Source organism: Cebus imitator, unplaced genomic scaffold (assembly GCF_001604975.1).
Source record: "Cebus imitator isolate Cc_AM_T3 unplaced genomic scaffold, Cebus_imitator-1.0 Scaffold2, whole genome shotgun sequence".
NCBI lineage: Eukaryota > Metazoa > Chordata > Mammalia > Primates > Cebidae > Cebus > Cebus imitator.
In genome coordinates this window covers 1,980,391-2,005,552 of record NW_016107317.1, presented here as the reverse complement: position 1 = coordinate 2,005,552, position 25,162 = coordinate 1,980,391, and the positions used below count along the sequence as shown (strand labels likewise).

The following is a 25,162-nucleotide window of genomic DNA, read 5'->3' as shown; positions in this document are numbered from 1 at the left end:
TTTTCAAAGAGGGTGGGTTTGTAAATGCCAGGATATCCAGTTTCCTTTAGGGATTATTCACTGGTCTCAGCATCTTCTCTTCTCGAGGTATTTAAATAACAGGATCCACTTTAATAAAAAATGTCAAACTCCTCACGCCTTGACTAGCAGTCAGAAAAGCACGCGTATGGTCTGTACCATACAATTTAGCTGCGAACGACACCTGCCTTGCTTTGTTTTCTATTGTGTTAGGTGTCAGCCTCTTGTGCTACAATAGATCTTACGCTCCTTGAAGGCAAGAAAGAACCCGGCCCCAGACCGTGCCCGGCACGCAGAATGCTCGTAGGAAGCACAGGCTGATTTATGGAAAATACAGCAAGGGTGTTCAGTTTTGAACTACAGCTCCGCCTTGGAGATGCTTTCCGCAGCCCGCGCGGCCGCCCACGGGGGGCACTGTCTCGCTCCCCTCGCCCCCGAGCCGCTGTCCCTCGGTGCTGTTCCCCGCTGCGGCCGGGAGGAGGCGCCACGGACTCGGGCTAAGCCTCGTCCCCCTACCGTCCTCCTTCCTACCCCACTTCCCCAGCACATGACGTGGGAAGCTGCCTCCGCCAGAGTCTTAGCAAGAGGAGTGAGGGGGTGCAGGGGCTTGGGGGTGGGGTGGGGAGGGGGGTGTGGAGAAAGAGGACACGCGTGCTCACACCCGCCCCCGGGAGCAGAAGCAGCCTCTTCCCCAGCTTCGTGGGTTCCTCCTCCCACCGGAGCCAGGGTGTGAGAGGTAGGGGGGCGGGGGTGTGCCTGTGTGTGTGCGGCACGTTTTCGAGTGTGAGACCCAAATCCAGACCAGGCAACCTGCGATCCCCGCGCCTCCCCCCGTCCCTGGTGATTAATACCCATTTTTCTGACGCTCCCCTCCTCCCCTCCTGCTCTGCCTCTCCGGCTGCCGAGCGGTTGACTTGCACAGCCTGCCCCCGCCCGCTTCCCTTCCCCCGGCTCCGCTCCTCACCAACTGGAATCTGGGCTCCTGCCTCTTCACCCCCCACCTCCTTTTGAGAAAGGAAGGTTCCCCCCACCCCCTTTCAAAATCCACTTCCTCCGGCTTCTTCACCTCTAGGAAATCTCGGGGCTTCGCTCTGCCGAGAGTGCTCATCACCACCATCCAGAAGTGCTGGCGTACGAATGCACATCCCTTTGCCTTGCAAAGAAGAGTCGTGAACTTCAAAACCCCCGAGACGGATCATTAATCCTGCTTTGCAGGAAAGGAAAACCCTCCATTCCCAGCCACCCGCCACCCCTCTCCGGAGACTGCAGCCGCGGAGGCGCTCGAAACCGGTACGTAAAGATTCGCTTTGGAGTCTCTCCTTTCAGTGTAGGGGTTTGGGGGTGTCAGGCACATAAAGGGTCGAAGCCGTGAAACCGTGAACCAACCTGGCACGAGGCAAAGCTCTGAAATCCAGCAGAACCCCGCACTCGCTAATTTGGACGTGGCTTTTTTTTTTTTTTTTTAAGGTTTTTTTTGGTGTGTGTGTGGGGGAGGGGGTGCTGTGACTGGGTAGGGGTGTCTCTGGTCTTTTTGGGGGTTTCATCCCCTCACCCAGCAGAGAGACAAGGCAGCGGCGCCCGGGGCTGGACCCACGCGCCGAGCCCATCCGTCCAATCGACACGTTGCAGGTGAAGCCCCGTGCGCTGCACCCCAGCGCGGCGGCAGCGTGAGTGTGCGCGGGGGTGAGTGTGCGCGGGGGTGAGTGTGAGTGCGCGCGGGGCGCGTGCGCGTCGGGGGCGTGTGTGCGCGCGTGTCAGTGTGCCCCTTCCAAGAAATGCCCAGTGTGCACCCCGTGCACAATCAGAACCCATTCAGCACGAGCCCGGGGTGGGAGGCGGCGCTGCTGCTGGAGGTGATGGGGAGAGCGAGACAGACATGTCAGCAGCAATGCAGATGGGGCTGGGGGCCGCACTCGCTGGCGAGTTAAGTGGGGATTGTGTTTCTGCGTGTGTGTGAGTGTGTGCTGCTGTATGGTGCCGCTTCTCCCTCCCTTCCTCCTTCCTTCCCACTTCCCTCCTTCGCTCGCTCCCTCCCTCTCTCCTCTTCCATTCAGGTTGGCTTTCCCACCTCTCATCCGTGCCTGTCCCAGGAATGGTATAGCCAGACCTTTTCTGAATTATTTATAGACCGGTACCAGCTGTTTTCAATTCCTCTCGTGTGCACTCTGTGGGAAATGCGGGGTTTCCTCCCCCTTTCCTTAAAACGAATTGATATCTTTTTCGGAATGCATTTTTCTCACCCTCCGGGGGACACGCAGATCAAGCCCTGACCGCCTCTTTTTCCCCCTTAGGAAGGGGACGCTTTGGGAATGACCATGCTCCACCGAGGGACGGAGCCGGCCCCCAGCTTCTCCACACAGAGCCTCCTCCACTAACGCTCCAAAAACCAAAAACCGTAATTGCCAGAAGAAGCGTTAAAAATCTATTCCAGCCACTAACCTCACATGCACACGGAATAATTACTCTGGATTCTGCATTGTGAGCTGCTCTTCATACCCTGAATTACCTTTGAATTAAATCTTTTTTTTTTTTTTTTGAATTTACATCTCTTCAAGACACAAGATTAAAACAAAATTTACGCTAAATTGGATTTTAAATTATCTTCTGTTCATTTATCCTTCGTCTTTCTTATGTGGATATGCAAGCGAGAAGAAGGGACTGGACATTCCCAACATGCTCACTCCCTTAATCTGTCCGTCTAGAGGTTTGGCTTCTACAAACCAAGGTAGGGCAAATTCTATTTTATTTTTTCCTTACCTGGGGTAGGGATTCTCCTTTTATCTATCTTTTCGAGTCCCTCAAGTGGATCTTTTTGGTAGAAAAGGTCACAAGATATTAAAATAATGCTGTTTTGGGGGGAAAGGCTTATTACAAAGAAGGAAATCTCCCATGTTTTTTTCTTTTTATTCTCTCATCAAACAGGTTTTGGGTTTTTGGGGGGCAGTGGGGGTGGGTGTATGTAGGCACAAAAGATGTTGGATGGCATCAGGGGGATGTATATCTAGACATAGCCAGCCAGGAGACCTGTGTGATTTTCGAGTTAAATAGCATTTTATTCACCTAGAGCTAAAGCTGCGATTTTTATGGGAATCTAGAAATTTTTTTTTTTTTCTCAGTCTGGCCTTTTCCCCTGTCACCTTCATGCCTCTCTCCCTGTCTCCTGTCTTTACCTTCCTAGGCATCCTTTCTATGCCCTTTAAAACAGATAATAATAATGATTGAGATTACTGTGATTGCTGCCCTGAAATCCACTTGCTGTCTAAAGGGTTGACACCAGGCCCAGAGATCCTGGGAGGCCTATTGCAGAGGGGCAGGTCTTAGGTGGGGATCGGGTTGGTGTAAGAACACCTGGAATTGAAGGATGCTGCAGGTTAAGAGGACTTAAATCTTAAGCTTGGAAAGGAGGAATTCTGTCAATATTCTGCTTTTAATTTGTATTTTTTCCTGTGCTATTATTTTTGAGCTGTAAATTTCTCCTTCTGTCTACACATCTATTTATACCCACACATCCTCCAAGCAAACTGTTACTTCCACACTCTTGCAAAATGGCTATCTTGCAGAGTTCTAAAATGCTGTGCATGTGGAAGGGGTGCAGAATTCGACACGTGAGTCTTTGTGTTAAACAAAGAGATTTGCTGTTTGCATGTGTTAGTCTTGTACCCTCAAAAATGGAATTAATACTTTAATATTTTCCCTTTCATCAATTTTTACAATATGTGAAATGTGATTAGGCAGTATTTTAATGTACTTGAGAAGAGAAATAGCAGGAGAAATGGAAAAGACTAATGACTCTTCAGCTAGTCCCTCATGCAATCCAAGACAACTCTTGAGAAAATCAGATCATTCATGGGTCGGAGGGCCACGGTGGTGAGTGGGCTGCTCCTTTTTCTTGCTCCACTGACCATACTTCCCTGAACTCTGAAGGTGTCTAAATGCAGGGATCAGATTGGGATAAAGATCTCCAAAACCATGCAGCAGAATCAGTAGCATCATTATTCTTCCTAAAAGTATTACCACCCTGCAACACACACACATTTTTTCCTGGCATTTTAAAACAACAATTCTTTGATAATCCAAAATGCCGAAAGGATGTGGGGCAGAGGTGGAAGATCTTTGTCGCTCAACGTGACAGCAGATGATAGTTCTTCATTATCCAGAAAGAACAGATGTAATCCAAATTCACTAACCCCCTTCCCCAGGTTTCATTCTTTTGAGCTTTTATTGCTGAAATGCTACTCTGTAGTCATGGTGTAATCAGAGTGAGAGGGTGGGATCCCACTTTGAACCATGTTCTCACCATGTCTACAAATAGCTGAGGTTATCTGGTTTGCGCTCACCTTAGAGACACCTGAGTTCATTCCCCATCTGCTTGCACTCCAAGTAGGAGGAGGAACTCTTAATTTGACTTCAAAATAGAAAAGAGGTATGGGTGAGAAAGGCAGCTCCATGTGCAATGCTTTCATATATACAGATGGACAAGGAGAGGAGGGCATTGATGAGGCACAGGGCCCCTTTGGCATCCCCAGTGCCACAACACCAGTGCTCTCCACCCAGCAGGTCCTTTGGCATGTTTGTTGGTGATGGAGTTGACAAAGGGGGTTGTTGGACAGGATCTCAGCTACTTCATTTATCTTGAATGCCCACGGATGAAGCCAGGTTCCAGGCTCTCATTAGTTGTCCCTAAGACTAGGTGAGGTTGAAAGCGGAGGGTGTTGAGGAAGAGAGGGAAAAGTGGGTGGGAAAGCTATAAAGGGAAAGGAGAGGTAATCCACCTGGAAAGGGCTTGTTAGGATCCCAGGCCGAATCGCCACAGGTGGTCTGTGCCTTTTCACCATCCAAAGCCATTTTGGAGACCCCAGTAAGGAAGCAGGTGTTCCCCATCCTTGCGGGCAGTATCTGTGAGGCTGTGACTCAGTGGTGTTCTGAGCTATCTCAGGGCCATTGTTCTTGTCCCCCTTTTCCCCCCTTACTGTACAGAGCTGACTGGGTTGTGTTTTGTCTTTTCTCCTTCAGCCACCCGCCTTACAATGTGAGTGACATGGGAAAGAAAGGTGGCTGCTGGTGGGAGGAAGAGCAAATTTAATTTCAGTTGAGGAGCCTCCATGATGTGCAGTTAAGAAAAATAATAATAATGGGAAATGAAGACTTCCCAGGAAAATACAGTTAAGGACGTTAGGTGGGTGATTTCAAGAAAAGCAAAACAACATGGTTATCTTCTGTGTCTGTGTTTCAGGTGTGGTGGAGCATGGCGGATCTGTGAACACAGTGATATGGCAGTTTAGAGTTAGATGTTACTTGAGGAGAGGAGCAGGGAGTGCCACTGGATTGTCTCATTTTTCCTCTCCCGTTGGTTCCATCCCTAGGAAGCCTGTCTGTCTGAAGATCCTTGTTTTGCTAATGTATATATGCAATTTTTGCCAGGGATGGATGCAGGCAGAAAGAATAAGAAGGTAAAATGACAGGAAAGGAGGGGAAAGAGAAAAAAATCCTCTCTTCAGTACTTTGCACACCAAGTGCTTTTCTTTAAGGCCGATTGAGAAGAGCGACTTCCTCTGGGGAAGGGAGGAAGAGCAGGAACCTGATTTGTGTTCTTGGTTTACCTCCAGAAAGATAGCTTCGGAATCTTGATCATCTTCCTTGACCTTCATGTACACGCACCCAGCCTTGTGTGGGGAGAGGCAGGGGTCACCTGGGAGGTGGACACGTGGGCTGAAACTGGCTGGTGGAATGAGTGGTGATTGGGAGAAACAGGACTGAGCTGATCCAGCCCTTGGCCACAATATTAACTTGTGAAACATTCTTCCAGTTCCTCCATGAACACAGTATACCCAGGGGGCAGGACTGCTTTTTCTATATTCTTATTTAAGAATCTGAAAATGAATGTGACATTATCTACTACCACTAACAGGTTAAACAAAAAAATTTGTTAATATTTATGGTCTATAAAAGGAGACAGGTGAAAGGACAGATTGTAAGGGAGGAAATCATAGCCCCAGATCAGATTGTATGGGAGGAAATCATAGCCCCAGATCAGATTATATGGGAGGAAATCATAGCCCCAGATCAGCATCTAGAAGCCAGAGAAGAGAAAGAAGCCAGGGTCAAACTCACCATTCTAAAGGTGGGAAAACCATTGTTCCAAAGGTTAGCCTTGTGTCTTTAATAACAAAGACTGGGGCCGACAAAACCACTTACCTTGTGTATCTTGTTGGAATCAAAAGTGGATGAGCTGGAAAAATTAAGCTGCTTCTTTTGTTAAGTGCCATTCTATCCCATCCTGAGGAATTCTAGAAATTTCTTTCAGTAAACTACATTTTCAGTTGCTGCTCCGGTGCATATGACTGGATGCCAGCATTGTCTCTCACTTTAAATAAATATAGATCAAAAGAGTTAGTGGTCTAATGAATTGTTCACATTTATTAAAGTGCATCTCCTCTTTGCAACCACAAGAAGTCGTCTCTGGGGAGAGTAGATTAGTGGTTGAATTGATGTTATCTTCCAGAAGAAGGCTAGAACAGAATGTAGTCAGGATGAAATAGCAGGCGTAGCCCAGAGAAGGTGGGTTTCTGAGGTTCACCTGCGGCTGTTAATGGTGCCTGTGGCCATTACACAGAATCCATTGTGCCGTGAACTTTTGGGCGTATCATGAACCCATCGAGATGTGTTTATGAACCTTTGGTTGTTTTCTTGATGTTCTCCAACTACCTTATTTTTGGTCTTTTCACTTCCTAGCCCTTCCAGCAGAGGTTGGCAGAGAAGGGACCTGGTGCAAGTCTACATTGTCCCGTTGGCGAATCTCTCCATGGCTGCCCCAGGCTGTGGGATTGCCTTCCTTTCTGGTCTACACCAGCATGTGCTCATGCTTCTTAGTTTATCCTGATTTTGTTTATATACTGTTTCCCTAAGAAGTTTGTGAGCTCCTCAAGGGCAGAGAGGTGTTTTATTCATCTTAGAATCATTTGTGCTTAGCATAGTGACTAGCACATAACAGATGCTCGGAAAATGTTAAATAAATGAAAGGAGAAAGGAAGTGAGATATTAATTAGTCTAGGATGTTACCTGTGGTTTGTTCTGTTGGGTTTAGGAAGGGTTAAATCTACAGTGTTAGATGAGATCAAGAATATCAGAGCTATGTGAAACTTTAGAAAACATCTACTGTGAACTTCTCATTTCATAAAGAAACTGAGATTCAGGGACGTTAAGTGATTTTCCTAAGGTTGTATAACTTCTTAGTGCTGGTGCTTTGTACTTCATGCACTAGCATTTCTTAGGGTGAAATGCAGAGGTTATCTGTGGATTTTAAATGTCTACATCAGTGCTTCTCTAACTTTATCATATATTGAAATCATCTTGAGATTTTGTGAAAAGGCATATTCTAATTCAGTAAACCTGGGCTGGACCTCCACATTTTGCGTTTCTAACAAGCTATCCTTTGACGCCAGAGTTGCTGGACACTGCATCACAGGTCCACACCATGCCTGCATGGTTACTGGTCTTGGCACTAGAATATTGGCAGTTCTGCTCGCATTCTACTTTTGGGATTCCAGCACTTCTGCTTTGTTTTTTAAAAAAAAAAAATGAGAAAGAAACCTGTATACTTCAGTTCACCCGTCTCCTGTCTTCTTTCACTCTGTGCACATCTTTTGCCTGCTCTTTTCAATCTGTGCTCTTATTCTTGTCCTTCTCATAGCTGATTCTTCTCTTTCTTATTTTTATTTCCTCCCACTTTTTAGTTTATCTCTTTATTAATGTCTCTTCATTTCTTTTACACTATTCTCTTCTTTTAACTTCATTTATTTTCATGTCTTTTGCTTTGCTCAATTATTCAACAACATTTGTTAAGAACCAGTGTTTGTCAAACATTGTGCTATGAAAAAAAATTAGCTGTCTGTACCTTCCAGTAGCCCAGGATCTAGCGGCGTGGACATGTATAAAGAGATAATCATATATTTAGGTATGATCTGTAAAGGAGAGAAGTCTGTGAGAGTGAGAGGGACTTCATGGTTCACATTTAAATTATGTCTTAAAGAAAAAAATAAGAGATGTGTAGGAGACAGAAAGACAGGTGATTTTATGAGGACAGAGAGCATATGAAGAGGAAAGCTGGTGTATAAAGGCAAGCCTCCTGCTCTTCCTTGCATCCCTTAACTCAAGGAAAAGAACCACACAGGAGTGTGCTGCTTCTTTGATTAGGAATTTCAGATTACAAATGAGAAGGTTCGAGAATAAAGCCAGGGTCTTCTCAAAAGAAGGAAGAGGCGCTAATTTCTGCTTTAGTGATTCTATAGTTAGTGAAATCCTAGCCTTGTTTATTAGGCTTGTCTCTAGAATGAGCAAATGATACAGTTTTCATCTTAGACCACTGGATTGCAGCTAACTCTGTTGATGGCCATTACAAAGAAAGGGACAGCTGTTAGTTGGTTTGTGTCCAAAGAGAAACCTGGATCCTAGCCCAGGCCAAGCTACTCGGAATAAAGGACCAGCCTAGCCCATGTGTTTCTGGAGTAGGGAGGTAAAAAGTTGCCATGCCCTTCAGATACCAGCTGCTTTCTGTAATGGCAAAGGGGAGTGATGGATGAAAAGGGATCCCATTATTCCTAGGGGATTCACAAAATGCTTTTTAGTAGTCTATTTAGAGTGGCTTGGAATTTTAGAGGTTTTTACTCCTGGAAGTGTCCAGGTATGCAGATGTTGGGTATATGCCTTCAGTCACCTCTTGCCTGAACTATAACATTGACGCCTAAGGGAAGATGGGCTTGAAATGGATGATTCCCTAAATTTGTTTTGTATCTTTTTCTGCTCCTTATCCTTTTACCCTTTATCTACGCTTTCACTATTCTTTGTATGTTGTGGTTTGTATTTGTTTCATTAGCAGAAGAATCCTAAGTTCAGCCTGATGACTATTTAAAGATCCATTACTTATACAGAGAGTATCCCGGATCTGAAGATAGGTGGGTGAGTAAATGCCCACCATGACTGACTTAAGACCTATGCATTCCAAGGGGATTTGAGAGGCAGAGCATGGGAGGCACAGCGACAAGGCTGAGCCCTGGGCCCCTGAGAAGGTGGTGGAGGGGAAGCAGGGCCAGGCCTCTGGGAATGGCAGACCTGGAGGGGGAGAGAAGTTATAGACCTTGGCGCTCCTTGGAGCACAGCTTGATGGGGAGCAGAAAGTCTGTAGCAGAGGAGCTTCCTAGATTAAGACAATTAAGGTTTTAATGAATTAACCCTCTGAACTGCTCACTCAACTCACCAACTACAAACTGTGCTGTCGAAACGCCATCTCTGTGTCTTTCCTCACTGCCTCACTCAGACTGAAAATGTCTTTCTTTAGAAGGAAATGCCAAGCCTAAAGATCCCATTAATCTTTATATAGACCCACTCAGGACTTCAACCAGATAGAATTTCTTAGGAAATCAGATCTTGTTTCTTTTGTAAGAGGGGAGACTACAAAACATTCGCTGAATAAAAGCACTACATGGTTATAGGAAGGGAGAAGAGAGTCTTAGAAGAAGCCTGAAGCTCAGGTGAGGACGCTCATTCTTTCTCCCATAGCTAATTGTACTCTGTGAAAATGGCTGGACGTTCTTAACCAATCCTCCACCTTCTAGGGGCCGTAGTCTGGTCACGCAGATGCCATAGCAGTTTGTACCTTTGGATTCGAGATTAGTGTATTGGATATGTTATCCAAATCCACACACACCCCATGCACCTGTACACAGGAGACTTGTGTATGGATGGATATGTTTGTGCAGTGACTTACCTACCAAATATGATAGCCCTCAAAATCTTAAATGCATTAGATGTATGCAACTTAAGTACAACAATGCATGTGGTCTGTGTGTGTGGCACAGGGTAATAGAGCAATAATGCTGACAGTCACCTTGGAGGTTACCTGTCCTCCTCGACAACCACCATTTAAAAACTGTGAAAATACTCCTAAGGTTGGCCACGTGGCCTAAAGCCACATGATACGGTCAGCCATGTCCACTGAGCCTCACTTCAGTGCTTTCCTCTCCTCTGCCCTGCCCCCCCAGCAGCCCCCATGGAATGCATGCCCCTAAGTCAGCCCATGGTGTGCACTTGCTCATCCACATATCACCAGAGTCTCAAGTTCTCTCTTGACATGTAATGGGTCTTTAAAAACATTAAGTTTTTCCAAGCTGTCCAGTAGCTACATGATAATAAAAGATGTGGTGGTCTTAGGAGTCAAAAGCTTTCATTTAATTCTGCTTGTGCTGCTGTATTTTGTGACCACGTACAAACTGTTGACTCTGGACCTCAATTTTCTAATTTCTGTAACAATGACAGTAGTCTGAAGCAGTGATTTTGAACTCCAATAACAGAATCATTCACACAGCTTAAACAAAAACAAATACAAAAAACTAAACAAGAATAACAACAACAAAAAAACTAATGATGCCCATGCTCAGACCCTACCCCAAAGAGTTAAATTGAAATCTCTCAGGGAGGGATCCAGGCAATGGTCACTTAAGAAACTTCCCTGAAGGATTCTAATGTGCAACCGTATTTGAGAATGACTGGGGAAGATGATTGACAAGGCACCTGTTAGCTCTAAACATTATGTTATACTAGTATTTTAACATGAAGGTAAGACCTTGTCACTGTTAAACTGTTCTGTGATTAGTAGAGGGTCCCTGGGCCCGAAGTTAAAAAATAGAAACTGTTGGGATATGAGGATACTTAGTCTACATATTGCACACAAAGGGTGTAACTCGGGGTTGAATTAAGGGAAGCTTTCTCACCACTGACACGGGCCTGGTGCTGAAAGTTAGGAAACTCAGGGAGAATACTTTCCTGACACCCTTAAAACAGGTGTGGCTGCAAAATAGGGCGAGCGGTTCTTGGTTTTGCAAACATCCTCTGTTCCACTTAGTCTTTATTGAGGGTGCCCCATTTCTTGTTTCGGAGAGAAAACGTCATTTCGGTCCTTTGTAACACTGTAATGTAGGAAAACTATTAATAAATGGGGCTGGCTAAGCAGACCCTGATTGACTGGTGAGGGGTGTGAATGGTGCAATTATCTGAGTGCTAGTTGGAATTCACTAGCCCCGTTGCCCTCCCTCTCAGTGCCTGAAGTGGAATATTAAAGGCACGCAGAGGAGGAAGAGGGTAGGAGGCATCAAGATGTCATTCTTCTCTGACTGTAACTTTAATCACTGGTTATTAGGCTGGCTGGGTTAATAGTTTTCTCACATCCTTCCTTTTTGGCTTCCCCCCTTCCCTGTTTTAAAATAAATGTAAACCTAAATGTGCAGAAGCAAGAAAAAAACCCAGATTTATGAATCCGTGTCTTTAAAGACAAATTATAAAAGAGTAAAAACATTACTTCTGTTTTAGACAGCTGTCAATAGCCATTGGAGATAAAAGAGAAAGGGTAAGTGTGTGGCTTAGACTCTCAGTGGTATTTGATGGGCTGTGTGGTGGTGTGAGGCACTAAGTATTTAGGAGAAAACTAAGAAGCATACTGCTTGATCTGTATTTTCAAATATCTACTGGCTGGCCCTACATAAGAAAAACATCGAAATCATGGAGCTACCACAGCCTTTACCGTGGAATTTGTTACCATGCAGATCAGTTTCACCTGTGAGCTCTGTGGAGCCACAATTGCTATCTTCGTGGTTTATGGTTCTTCCTCTTATCACCTTGTTAGAGGCTCCAGAATTGTTTCTGAGCTTGAGGGAAAATGGAGAATATTTCTGTTTTCCTTTGATTTTGTTTACATCTGTATCTTGATTTTTCCTTCTGCTCACATAGGAAGAAGGACTGCAGAAGACATTCTACCCTGGCTCAGATTCAAAAGATCTTTCCTGAGCAGGAGAATGCTACTCTTTGGATTTCTGAAGGAAGAAAGACTGGATGTGTATGTAGTGTGTGTGTGTATGTGTGTTTAGAGCCTGCATGTAGAAGAGAAATCACTTTTGTTTAAAAGTGATCAAATTTGTTAAAATGATCAAATTTGATTAATTTTTTATTTTCTCATGAGGACAAGATTTATGTCCTTGTCATTTTAAGTCCTCAGTGCTTAGCAGAGTGCTCTCTGCACATGGTCAGTGCTCAGAAAATGCTGGTTGTTGGTAAAGATGATGATGGAAATGAATGTACCTTGAAGATAAAGCTGACATGTTTATACCTTTTATGTTTCCATTTCCTTGCCATCCAAGCACCTCTTAATGCTTTGGGTGAGATTTACTAGAGTTGAATAGATGAAAGTATCTTTAGTGCCAGCTTTAGGCTGATGAAGTGAAAATACACTCATTCCTTAGTGCCTCACTTCTTTAAGCTTCCTTTCACATTGTGTTCCATACGGACATTTCTTCAAAAAGCTCTCTCTCATCACTAATGATGCTGTTGCCCTTCCTTTCGAATTCCATGTAAATACTGTTCATTCCTCAAGGTTCTTCTCAAAGGCAGGCTACACCATGAAGTCTTGCTTGATCTCCCCGACTAGAAGTGAACTCTCCCAAGCTCTTTGTTCACAAACTCCTTTTCCCCGTTTGTAACGCTCATCTTATGCTGGCTTTGGGGACAGATCTCTAGTTTACCTAGGTAGTCTTATCTAGTATCCTTCACTCACCTTCAGTGTGCTGGACTTTCTGGAATAAATGGGATCATGGTTACCTTCTCAACCTCTCCTTTTTATTATGTACCTATTTACAAAGTTGCTTTGATTTCAACATGAAATTCAAGTTTGACACTGAAACTCATACATGATCTTCCAGTAACCATTGCAGGCAATCTAGTTTATTGATAAGTCCGCATTTACGCCACTGAGACAGAAATTAGGAAGAGGAGTGGGAAGGTCCTGGAATTTGTAATCAGAATTTATATATCACTTACAGATAAGAAGTGGAGTGAAAATGCTAAGAATTACTGCTGTCAGTCTAAATATGAGTTATGTATAAGGAATTGCCTTGCTTTTGCTTGGGACAAATTTCTGTTGAAAATTATATTCTAGATTATGTTAATGTACATTATCTCATTTAATCCTCACCACAAGGCTGATATGATTATTTCTGTTTCTCAGATAAACTGAGTGAGGATTAGAGAGCTGAATGTTACACAGCTATAAGGAGCAAGCCAGGATTCCAATTTCCATCTTCTGATTCTAACCCCTGACTCTTTAAATTATATAGAGTTGCCTCCATGTTAAAAAAAAAAAAGATAAAGGTTTATGTTGCATGTAGTGGAACTCATAAACAGCATGTACTTTGAAACTTCAGTGAAAGTGATTTTCTTCTAGATCCCTTCTCTTGGGGCTTTGCTGTTGGTAAAAGGGAAAGCTGTTTTAACCTAGAAAAATGGATCCCTACAAAATAGCTGATTTCTGGACCTTAATTTAATTCAGTGAGGATGAAGGGTGAGAAACTCATGGTACTGGCCATCGGCATCTTGTTCACTTCATACATGGCTAAGACCTGGGCATCATCTTCTTAGCCTAGTCCTACAATTCTGTAAGTATATTTCACCTCTGAAATTGAAGACTCTAGTTTCTCTAAGAGGAAAGGAACTTCACTTCTCCCTGATCATATAATCTTGGACACTTTGAAGATTCTCCATTTTCTTGTATCTATTTCTTTCTCAAACCCATTTGCGAGCTACTCCTTTGAATAGAGACTAATAGTTAAGTGCACGAGAATGGCAATCATAAGTATTGGTTTGTGTTTGGATTTTACTATTAACAGGGGTCATCATTATTGTTAAAGAGAAAATTCCAAAAAGGATATAAGTGAGCTAGTTTTGTTTCAAATATCTATATCAACTCTTAACTCAGAGGGCAGTTTTATAGAAAATAAATGTAAAATACAAAGGTCAAATGCCCCATTTTTTTTTTCTGTTACAAAAGAGGATATCTGTTGGTGCCACACGGAATTCTGGTGTCTTAGCTTTACCACATGCATATTTTAAAAAGGCTCTTCAGTAATTTGAAGCAAGGTGGAATTGAGAGAGGAAACCTTGCTGAACTCACTTCCTAATCTGTAAAATGAGGTCTTTAGGGGACGAGTTATCCTCCTAAAACTTCATTTTGTGGATTGAAGAAGGAAATGTAAAAAATCTCCTCAACCATAAGTGTAATATACACATGTGCAATATGAAATAATAATTAATAACTGCACCCTGCTCCAAATAGCCAATGTATTATTTGGTCTTGAATTCAATACATCCACTTTCAGTGGACAAGAAAATGGAAAATATTTAATGGGCAAGACATGCCGTGAGTGGCGAGGCACGCAGCATTCTGAATGCAGAGTGGCACCTAGGCATTGTGACCTGTGGTTTTTAATCTTTGGTCTATGTCTCCTTCCCAGGTTCTCTTTCACAGTATTTTATTGAAAGAACTAGATAAGTACTTGTCAGAAAGGAGAGCAAAACTAATCTTTCTAGTTTTATGTGTGAAACTATTTTTTCCAGGCTTATCTTTTATCTTTACATGATCCAAGAAGCGAAAAGATGGAGATGGTGACACAGGCAGGGGCAAGGGGTACTGTGAAAGGCTGATTTACACTCCAGGTCTTTGCTGATGCCTCCTGCTCTGACTTCAGTGCCCTCCCCACCTCCCCTCATGCCTGCAGGTTTCAGCTCAGGGATCCTCAGCTCCAGGTGGTCCTGTCCCCACAGGCTGGAATCACTGCCCTCTTCCTGCTCCCATAGCCCACCCTGGGATGTGAAAGGACTGCTGTCGTGTCTCTATCCAGCCCACCTCCTGATGTGAATTTCTCAAGGGCAGAAACAGCATCCCCCCTCGTGTCCCGGTGTGTGCCTACAGAGTGCTGGCGCATCGTACATGTTTATTAGATGGCTGCTACTTTGTTGTGAGCACTACAGGGTCTGTGTTTAGTGATTTACATGAATTGACCAATTTGACCCTTTCAAACACACATAGTGATACGTACATTTATCTGCATTTCACAGATGAGGATACCAAGATATGAAGATGTTAAAAACTTGCTTTGCTTAAATGGCATGACCAGGATTTGAACCGGGCATTTTGGCTCAAGCTCACACTCTTAAACTCTTTGCTTTACCACTTTGTAGTACATGTTTACGGTTGACTTGATGCTCGGGGACTTACAGGAAACATACTGCATGTCTGGTCCTATGTAATAAAGAGATTGGAGAAAGAGAAGAGGGTGCACAGTGAATTTGAAAGGTGGTTAGAACCTGGACTTCTGTGAATGATTTGTGGACCTCTTTCTTCACATGTGCTCATTAGCTATAGGACACAGCCAGGACAGTCTTCCAGAAATGCATAAGAGTGTAAGTAATGTAATTGTTGTTGAGTTACGCAGAGGGTGAAATATGTTGGATTTTGAGCACTGTAATTCTCAGCTCCTTGCTGTCATCTTTGGGTTTTTTCATTTTTCCCAGCTCCTGTCTTCTCCACCTTTCTTTCTGCAGTGTAACATAGTAACAGGGGCAGAAAACAGTGTTTTTCTCCTGAGCAAGAACTCAGGAGTCAGACTGCCAGGGTTTATGTTCTCACCCTTGTTATGTATTCGGCAAATGTCTTTATTTCTCTGTGCTATCAGATTCCTTATTCATCAAATGGAGTATTAATAATTCTGGATTTTTAGAGTTGTAAGAATCAGGTGAGTTATTTCACTTTGAACAATATTTGTCACAGAGTAGGCATTGCATAAATATTAATTACTATGACTTTCCCTGTTCCCAACCCACTAGCTATTCAATCAGAGACAGTTTGGGTGTTGCATTGTGATGCTTAATTGTCCCATGTAGACGGCCAGCAGTCATTTCTGAATTAGAAGCTTCCAGATCAAGACTGGCTTCTTTGACTATTTCATCAAATTACACCTAGTGAGAAAAGATAATCTGGCCATGAGGTGCCATGTTTCTAGAATATTTAGAGAACATGAATTTTTAGTACAAAAATGCAGAAGATACCAATGGAAACCAATTAATTGAGGATTTAAAGGTTCAAGTGAGCCTAGGACAAAGTCACTATGAAGTGATCACACATGAAAATCTGTAAGGAAAACTAAAACAAGCCAAAATTTGAGAAAGAAAAGGATGGTTTTCAATGAAGGAAGGCAATAGAGGTAAAGACAAACCAAATTGGATGTAATAACAATAATCACATTTCTAAAGCTTGATAATGTGTCTGTGGTTTTCTCATATATACTGTCTTCCTCATACGTTATTCGGTCTTAAGAACCCACCAGGAGGAACTCTGGGCATGAACTATTATCCATTTTAAAGGTGAGGAAATGGAGGTATGAAGTACTTCAGTGATATCAAGTGTTCTAATGATTGCCCAAAATTCTGCAGCAAGAGGAAGAAAAAGCTAGAATTCAAGCCCAGCTTTTCTGAATTTCATGTCCGGGGCTTTTTCTTCTCCGCATGTGTCTTGGGACAGTTTAGGACAGCAGCTTGCTCTCCTAGATGAGAAAGTCTGGAGGAAGCCTTCTCAGATAAGCAAAGGGTTTATTCTAAAAAGAAAGCCACTTCAGTGGGCAGGTAGGCATCTTCAGAAATGGTAAAGGTTGTAAAATATGAAAAGGAAGATTGACATGCAAAAGATTTAAGAGTTTAGGAACAAGGGAATTATTATCATTTTACCTCTCCACCTTCCAAAATTTCCACAATAAATCATGTTGTTTTATATTTAGAAAAGATGATTAGGAAATAAAAAATGAAAAACTTTAGTTTTATGAGGAATTAAAGGGAAAGCAGTAAAAGCCATCTTCATAAGAACAAGAAGTGTATCTTTAATTTCTTAGAAATATAATTGGGAACTGGCTACTAACATGCAATCACACACACGTGTGTGCATGTGTTGTATAATCTGGATTCCAGCATGAGTTAAGGAACACGAGGCCAATATAAAATTGGAGAGGATTTTAAAACATTAATTAAGGAGAATATGATAAATAACCTCAGGTCTTCATGACAGATTCTAAAATGTCTTTAACAAAGAAGTGGCCACTGCAGGGCTAGAGGCTGCCATTTGGGAAACTCACAGAGGACTGGAAAGATCTCTGCGAGCCAGTGTATAACCTTCTTTGAAAAAAGAGATGATGGCTAGAAATTATAAATTCATAAGCACAAATATTAGGTTGCAAAAATATCAAACCTGTCAGTTACCTTAAAGAGACCAGGGCTAGGCACTCTCAAAATGACTTTCTAGATAACAAATCCTATTAGATCTGGGGCTCTATGAGAATTTCAGGCTTGGCAGGCTGCAGGAAACTGATATGTGTAATTAAAGAAAAGTACGAGAAGTTTTAGATCTGGCTTACCCTGAGATTCTACTTTCTAAACAGGGAAAATGGGGTGGGTTAAATAGACAGTGCTCAAAATGGAGTGACGGCAGTGGCTGCCAGCTAGGGCAATGCTGTAGATGCTCTGTGGCTCTCACCTGGGGGAACTTGGACCCAACCTATATTAACTTTCTCAACAAAGGTGGAGACAGTTAAATACTGTGCCTGCTTCTCAAGTCTGAACAAAGAAGGCTGAGCTCCTGCTGAGGAATGAGGTGTTCTGCGAGTCAGCTTTGCAGCCCTGGTGACACAAACAGCCTGGCTTGCAGCCTGTGAAGTCCATACTGCTGTCCTTGACCCCCAAACCCGCTTCGTCTTTGCTGCCTTCCCACTCTACCCTGACCTTTAATCTACACATTTAGGCAGCAGTTCCTAAAATGAATGTCCTGGATCCTCTTCCCTGAAAAATCTACTTTTGTGCCAATGCCTCAAATTCCACACGAAGTATTATTCGGGGACTTAGAATCCCTGAAGCCTATCTATGAATGGCAGGTTAAGAGCCCTTGCTCTGGACCATGTGCACACCCTGGCAAATATTCTTCTAGTTACTTGTCTCCAGAAGGTGAAGACTTTGGAGAACAGCTTTTCCAACCAGCCGCATGGATTCACTTATAGGATGTTTATGAAGGTTTGTGGCCAAGGGCAGGACCTCTTTGCTGCGGAATAGAATTTAATGCCTGTCCTCCAAGAGCTGACACAAACCAGGAGCTGAGATTTGGGCAAAAATGTCTAGAGAAGAATGCAGAATTGATGGTGTCTTTAAGGTGGTAGGAATCAAATAATGTAGGAGCTCAGATGTGGGTGAGCCAATGTGACCACCCAGGGATGGGGAGGCAAGTACTTCAGAAGGAATGAATGTGATTCAGATATACTGGAACAAAGGAATACTAGCTTTCTTTATTTTCTCTACTATGTTAGCCATCTCCAAGTGCATACTAATGGACTCTGACTCTTGATTAAGGCCCTGAGAACAAATTCTAGCCACAGCCAGAGATTAAGCCTCCATTGGGACCCCAGGATGAAGATTTCTTAAAATTTCTCATGAGGTTCTCCTCCCCTCTCTGGAAAGTTGATATTCAGTGGATTCTCTCTTCACCCTTCCCACCATGGGAGATTTGTTTCTTTTTTCTCCTGGGTGCCAAGCAGTGCCTCGTGCGGACAGCTCAGTCCTGGCACCCTCAGGATCCTGGGCTGGTACTGCTGTGGCTTTTACACCATGCAAGCCTAGATCTTGAATAGTCAATCTCCAGAAGTAAAGATGGGAGTCCCAATACCACTCTTCAGAGAGGCAGCCCGTGGGAGTCAAGAGCTGGGTCTTTGATGTCAAAGGGACCTGTGTTCAGAATCCTGGAATTGCCACCGAGGGACCTTGGGTAAGGCATTTCAACTTTTGACTGCCAGTTTTCCCTCTTCTGTAAAATGTAGGTTCTGTGAAGGTTAGATGAGGTGAAGTATGTAAAGCATCTGGAACTGAGCTCCCTGCCTCTGTTATCCTCATATCCTGTGAGTAACGCTGCTGATTTCTCAGTAGGCTAGGAAAAAGCAAAAGGGATGGTCCTTGCTGGCCTTCTCTGTCTTCTTTTCTTTTTCTTACATAAGTGCCCATCCCAGCCTGTGCCTCAACGATCATCCACTCCGGCTGTCATGCCGAGGAGACTTGCAGAAGTTGGCTGTGTTCATTTCTGCTGATGAGGGAGATGGAGTAAAGTGTATGAAACCCAGTGCCTAGGATGGCCTCAGGAAATTGTGAGTGTTACAGAATAAGCCCAGAAATTAGGTGTGCCCAAGGGGGTGATCCAGAGAGAGCTGTGGGCTGGGAGCTTTGGGTTATTAGAGAAAATGACAGGAGCAAGGAAAGGGAAATTAAAAAAAAGAAAGGGTGACACTGATGACAAAAAGGAAAGTGCCATACCCAGGACCTGAACTTCCATCAGCTTCTCTGGTTTTTCTCCACTTTGTGTGTTAAGGAGGAAAAAACTAGGGAGGGAGAGAAAAAAGGAAGAGGAAGAATGAGAAAAAAAAGGGTAGGAGGAAGAGGTGGCGGATGAGTGGGCTGAAAGATCTGCCTTCTCTGACAGCGAGGGAGAGACGGTGCAGACAGAGGGTCTGTCTAACTGCATTCCCCAGGGAGGGACAGTGCCCATCGCCCTTCTTCTTTCCTCGCCTCGTGGAGGCGGCAACAGTTTTGGCACTCTACTGGGGGAGAGTCAGAAAGCGACAGCTGCTCTGCCCCCCTGGGAAGTCCTGTCTGGACTCCAGGGAGTTTTTGTGACCTGTTCATGGAGGTCAGCCAGCCCGCCTGCCTGCCAGCCTCCGAGGCTTGCTTGGGTGTTACGGTCACTATGATAATCCAGTCCTCTGCTGGGCAGATATTTGCTTGGTGTACATCTCTTTGTCTCACTCCTGCCTGTAAATGGTGGCAAACAGACATTTTGGGAAGGAATTAAGCACTATGAGTTCACAGAATGTCAGGCATTCAAGTGGCAAATATAAAGCAATTTTAAATTGTTCCTGGTTTTAGGTCATTTGTAGTATGGTGCCTACTTGTAGCATAGGCAATTCAGGGTTAATTTTACACAAAAGGAAAGCAGTTTGCTAAACTCTGAATTGAATAACTGCAGGCTGGTGGAAATATTGGTCTTTGTGAAGCCTTTCTGTTTCCGTGGGAGAAGGGATGGTATATATTTAAGGCATTGGGTCTTGATCTTTCTTTGGTATTGGAATCAGGAGTGGACATGAGGTAGGTGTGTAGACAAGAAGAGCCTGAGCCTGCGTCTGCTCCCGCCTGGCTCCTCGGTGCAGTTGGGTTCAAGCCCAGATGCAGCTGGAGGAGGAAGCTGCTGCCAAGCAAAGCCGTGCTCCCTGCCACTCACTGTGTGGAAGAGCCAGCTCCGTGCATGTGTGTGTGTGTGTGTGTGTGTGTGTGTGTGAGAGAGAGAGAGAGAGAGAGAGAGAGAGAGAATCTGAGAATGTGAATGAAAAACCATTTCTTCACAGGTATAAGAACTTCAGGGTATTTTATCAGGTCATCGATTCTGATTTCTGTCTTAGGGACCAGCATATTTGAAATACTGTCCAGGTGGTTCTAATGTACAGCCAAGTTTGAGACTTGCTCTTCCAGACCCTCCCACCGCCTGCCTCACACCCGCTCCTTTGTCTCATGCGTGCCTGAGCCGTGCTGCCTGCAACCTCCACTCTAAGGGAGGAAGACAGCCTCTGACTTTTTGGAACTCCCAGCCATTCTTGTCTGCCATTCCAGTGGACATACGTTTCTAGAAGATGTGGTGGGTTGATTAAATAAATGCCCTAAACCCTCTAATTTTTGCACACAGCTCCTCATGCTGTGGAAATAACTGCTCTTAGATTTTTCATTGTAAGTGGATTGCCCAGATTTCCCAGAGGGAAAGAAATTTGTCTAATAAAACAAGTGTTTGTTTATTCAGTTAAAATGGTCAACATTTTCACACTTTATGTTCTCCTATATATTTCAAAATATACACTAAATTAACTTTTTCAGTATGTAGGATTCATGAATTCTTGTACATTTCCATTGCATATCAACCACTTACCAGCAAAACTGCGCCATCCAATTCTTCCGCATTGGCTCTTTGTCCAGGTGTCTAGCAGCATTTCCTCCCTGTGGTGTCTCTCTCACCTCCTCTCATAAGGGCTGGATCCTCCCTCCTCGTGACTTCAGGCTTTGCTTTCTCCACTTCACTTACATCGCTGACCTTAGCTGTCGGTGTGGAAGTCTCTAATGCTTCCTTCTCCTGGGCTTAGAATTCCTTGTTGTTTCCCTCCCTTCCCTTCCTTGCCACTGTTTCCTCAAACTGGAATTCAGCTTCTCCAATAGAGACCCACACACTTTCAGGCATATCTCCTTTTGGTGTTCTGTCACTCACACTACTAAGGGCCGATAAAAAAAAAAGTCCTCAGACTTCTTTCTTCCAGAGCCCATCATCACGAATGATGACATGACCGGCCTTTGCTCACAGGTACCTACCCCGCTCTTAAAACAGACTTTCTGAGCACTCTCTCCTCCTTAGTCCTGGCCTCAGTTGATGGTGTCATCACACTTTGCTGAGAAATCATCACTCTTGATGTAAATGTCCATAATTATTTTCTTTCCAGTATAAACACTCATGTCTATCTTTTGTTTGCTGGACGTTTCAGAGGAGGACGTTGTTTTGTCCTTTACAGCTACAATGCCTTTGTTCTGACCCAATATGTCTCTTCATTATGGACTTTGCTGTCATACAATGCCTTCTGTCTTTCCTGACGTCAGGAAGTTCTGTCTTCTCTGCTTCTTCACTGCTGCTTTCACTGTGGTCACCCTAAAACCTTTATTTATTTATTTTATTTTATTTTTTTTAATATTTTATTTTTTTATTGCATTTTAGGTTTTGGGGTACATGTGAAGAACATGCAAGATTGTTGCATAGGTACACACATGGCAGTGTGATTTGCTGCCTTCCTCCCCTTCACCTATATCTGGATAGATATCCCCATGCTATCTCTCCCCACCTCCCCACCCCCCACTGTCCCTCCCCCATTTCCCCCCAACATACCCCAGTGTGTAGTGCTCCCCTCCCTGTGTCCATGTGTTCTCATTGTTCAACACCCGCCTATGAGTGAGATCCGAAACCAAATTCATTGTCTTCCCCCAGCCCCTCTCTCCGGGCTCCCTGTTTCTTCAGTAGTATGAGCCTTCTTTCAGTGACTCAGCCTGATGCTTTGGGGTCTCCTGCAAGCCCCCAGCACCCCCTCCCCAGCCCCTCATGGATGCTATGGAATCTGTCTTCAAAGTGCTTTTGCATATGAATCCTCCTTCCACAGAAAGCCAGTAGAGCCTTTTGGTTAAAAAACAAAAACACATGGGCCTTGGAGCCAAACTGCGTGAAGCTGCCACTTTTTAATGGTGGAAATTTTGAAAAATTACATCACTTCCGAGTCTTAGTTTCCTTATTTGGAAATAATGGAGAATAATAGTAATACAGTGCTTTATAATACTGTTTTGAGAATTAAATACATTAATACCTATAAAGGACTTAGAACAGTGCCTGGTATGTTATGAATGTCTAACAAATATTCATATTACCTCTAACACATGGCTCTCTATTGGGGGCTGTTTTTCCTCTCAAAGGACATTTGGGAATGTCTGGAGGCAGTTTTCATTGTTATGACTGAGGAGCAGGGGTAGAGGCCAAGGATACTGCTCAACATTTTAGGATGCGCGGGACAGCCCCTGAAAACGAAGAATGAGGCATCGCAAAACATCAGCAGTGCTGAGGCTGGAAAGCTCTGCCTCACTTACGCCACCATTTTCTCAAGGCTCAATCAAGTGCCCATTCTGTTTTTTCTCGTTCCTCCACTCCTTTGACGGCTCATTTTCTCACATGGTTTCAGTTACAGACTGGTTTTGATCATTCTGTAATCTACAGTTCCAGCATCCTGAATAATAATATCTCCAGTGGTTGAAAGAAAAATCTCTCCTGGCACCTTCCCCCAATATTGCAATATTGGAAAGTGTCCAAGGCCAAAATAGGAAAGAAACCCAGTGTTCCTCTCCCTTCTCCCTTCATTCAGTGGGCATCTCTTCCCCAGCATTTCTGTGGTTGCCAGTGGCACACTGTCCTGGCACCAGTATCCACTGGCCCCCTCTCCAAAAGCCCCCACTTCCAGTCCACGCCAATGTTGGCCAGTTCTCCCTCCGCCTGGTTCCCTCGGATCCTCATTTTCCATTTCCATGGCTACTGCTTAGTGCAGGACTCTAACTGGCGTCCCCCGCCAGGACCTCGCCCCCTCTCCTCCACCCTCCACACAGCTGCTGGAATTGTCTTCATTAAACACTGTTTTCCTCTACTCACGAATCCATGGTGGCTTTCCATTACTGCTTATTAGCAAAAGGAAATTCCCCAGGAAGCCCTCTGCAGCCTGATGCCCCTCTCCCTGCAGGCCCCACCCCAGCGCCTGCCTGCCTTTGTGTTGCTCCCGCCCTGTCTTCTCTGGGCGTTCACCTATCTGAACTCCTCCCTGTCTGTCTTTACACCTTAGAGTGCTATAATTCCCCTTCCTGGAAAGATTCCTTCTCTCCTTTTGCCAAACCGTGCCTGTCACCTCTTTTAAAATCTGGCTGAATTTTGAACTCCCCTAAGAAACTTTTGTGAGTAACCCTTCAGATTCTCCATGTCCTATTACTCAGTCTCTCACTTTGATCACAAATATTTATTAGACTTGGCCTACATTAATTTACACTGGCTGATTTGTATGAAGAATCCCTTAGTAATTTTAGAGAACATCCAAATGTGTATGTTTCTTTCTCCCTCCCTCTTTTTTTTAAAGCTAATTCCCATGGTCCAAATAAAGTACTCTGGATAGAGCAGGACTTCAATAAATGACGTCTCTGTAATGTCTTTTTTTCCCCTTCTCAAAGCCAAGGAGGAACTTCAAGGGCGTATTTTATGGGTGACTTTAACCTTCTTGTCTTTTTGTGATTGTGTTGGTAGTGGGTAGGAGGAAGAGGATGAGGAGTAGGAGAAGGAGAAACAGGAGGAGGAGAACACGGAGGAGGAAGCGTGGAGGGAGGAAGACGAGTCAGATCTGGGCTTGCCAAACACAGGCAACAAAATGACTCTGCCAGAGGTTGCCCGCAGGAGGGATGTGGTATGAGAAAAATGCACCAATGCCATTTCCTGGGCATCTGCTAATGAGAACCTCCCCAGGGATAAAAGAGAAACATACTGTGTACTTACCTATGGGAGTAACACCCAGCTTTTGTTTAGCATTTGGCATTAAGCAGGACACTTTTAAGTATATTTTAAATCTATGACCTCATTTGGCAAATGAGATGATGCTGTTCCATTATGCAGCTGAGGAAGTGAAGTCCAGGACCACCCATGTGACTTGCCCCTGGGCCTCAGGACTGTGCTGGCGTTTGGACTCAGCTCTTGTGAATTCCAAGGTCCCATGCTCCCCATGGAACCCTGTTGCCTCATCTTACTGTGTAAGGCAAGGCTTTAGGGATCACCTGTCCACTTCAGTGACCTTATTTTTCCAGCTTGTTTTGCCATTATTAGTCCATTATTAGTAAAACTGGCCTAGAATTAATCCCAATTAGTGCTCTTCTCACTTTATCACAAACACTACGTTTTATTCCTAATCCAAGGTGCAAATAGACATTGAGACCAGTGCCGTGCAATGAAACGTTCTGTTGTGATGGAAATGTTCTCTAACTTTGCTGTCCCACGTGATAGCCACTGGCCACCTGTGACTAGTGAGACTGGAAAATTGAAATTAATTTAAGTGCCAATAGTCACATGCGGCCAGTGATTTCCTCCTTGAACACGGCAGCTCCAGATTCGTTATGTTCTTATATTTGTCAGAGTCAGTAATTTGCCTTATCTGTGTTTTCATATCTCCCTTCCCTTTTCACCTTCTGGGAGGTTGCAGTATACCACTAAGATTCAGAATATGGGAGCTCACCCAAGACGGGCCTCCGCAGAGCCTGCATCGTCATCAAGGGAGGCAAGAGAGATGAGAGAGCCGAGAGCTGTGCTGCGGAGTCGGCACTGGGTGGGAGGCATTCGCCAGCTCCAGGGTGGGTCTCTTCCCTCCTCGCAGCCTCATTCCTGTGGGTTTCTCGCCTCTTCCCACAGGAGACAGGCCATGGGAGGAAGCTGAACTGTTTCTCAGAGGCTGGTGTGAAGGGGGCTCTGATGTATTCCAGCATTAGCCTTCTCCTGTAGCCCGGTGGAAGGTGATCAATGAGATGAAGTTGAGTTCATTGAGTTCATTGGGTGCTTCTGTCTTTAATTTCCACTGAGAGATACCTCAGTAGTGCTTTA

General features: G+C 44.2%; 1 protein-coding gene across 1 annotated transcript in view; it reads left to right on the top strand.

The window, feature by feature from the left end:
* Positions 1-658: 658 nt before the first annotated feature.
* Positions 659-25,162, top strand: part of GRIN2B (glutamate ionotropic receptor NMDA type subunit 2B) — a 420,712-nt gene continuing 396,208 nt past the window's right edge. The window contains exons 1-3 of the mRNA XM_017528199.2: positions 659-754; positions 1,091-1,308; positions 2,310-2,743. The gene's annotated coding sequence lies outside the window, so the exon portion shown is untranslated. The remainder of the gene's footprint in view (positions 755-1,090; positions 1,309-2,309; positions 2,744-25,162) is intronic.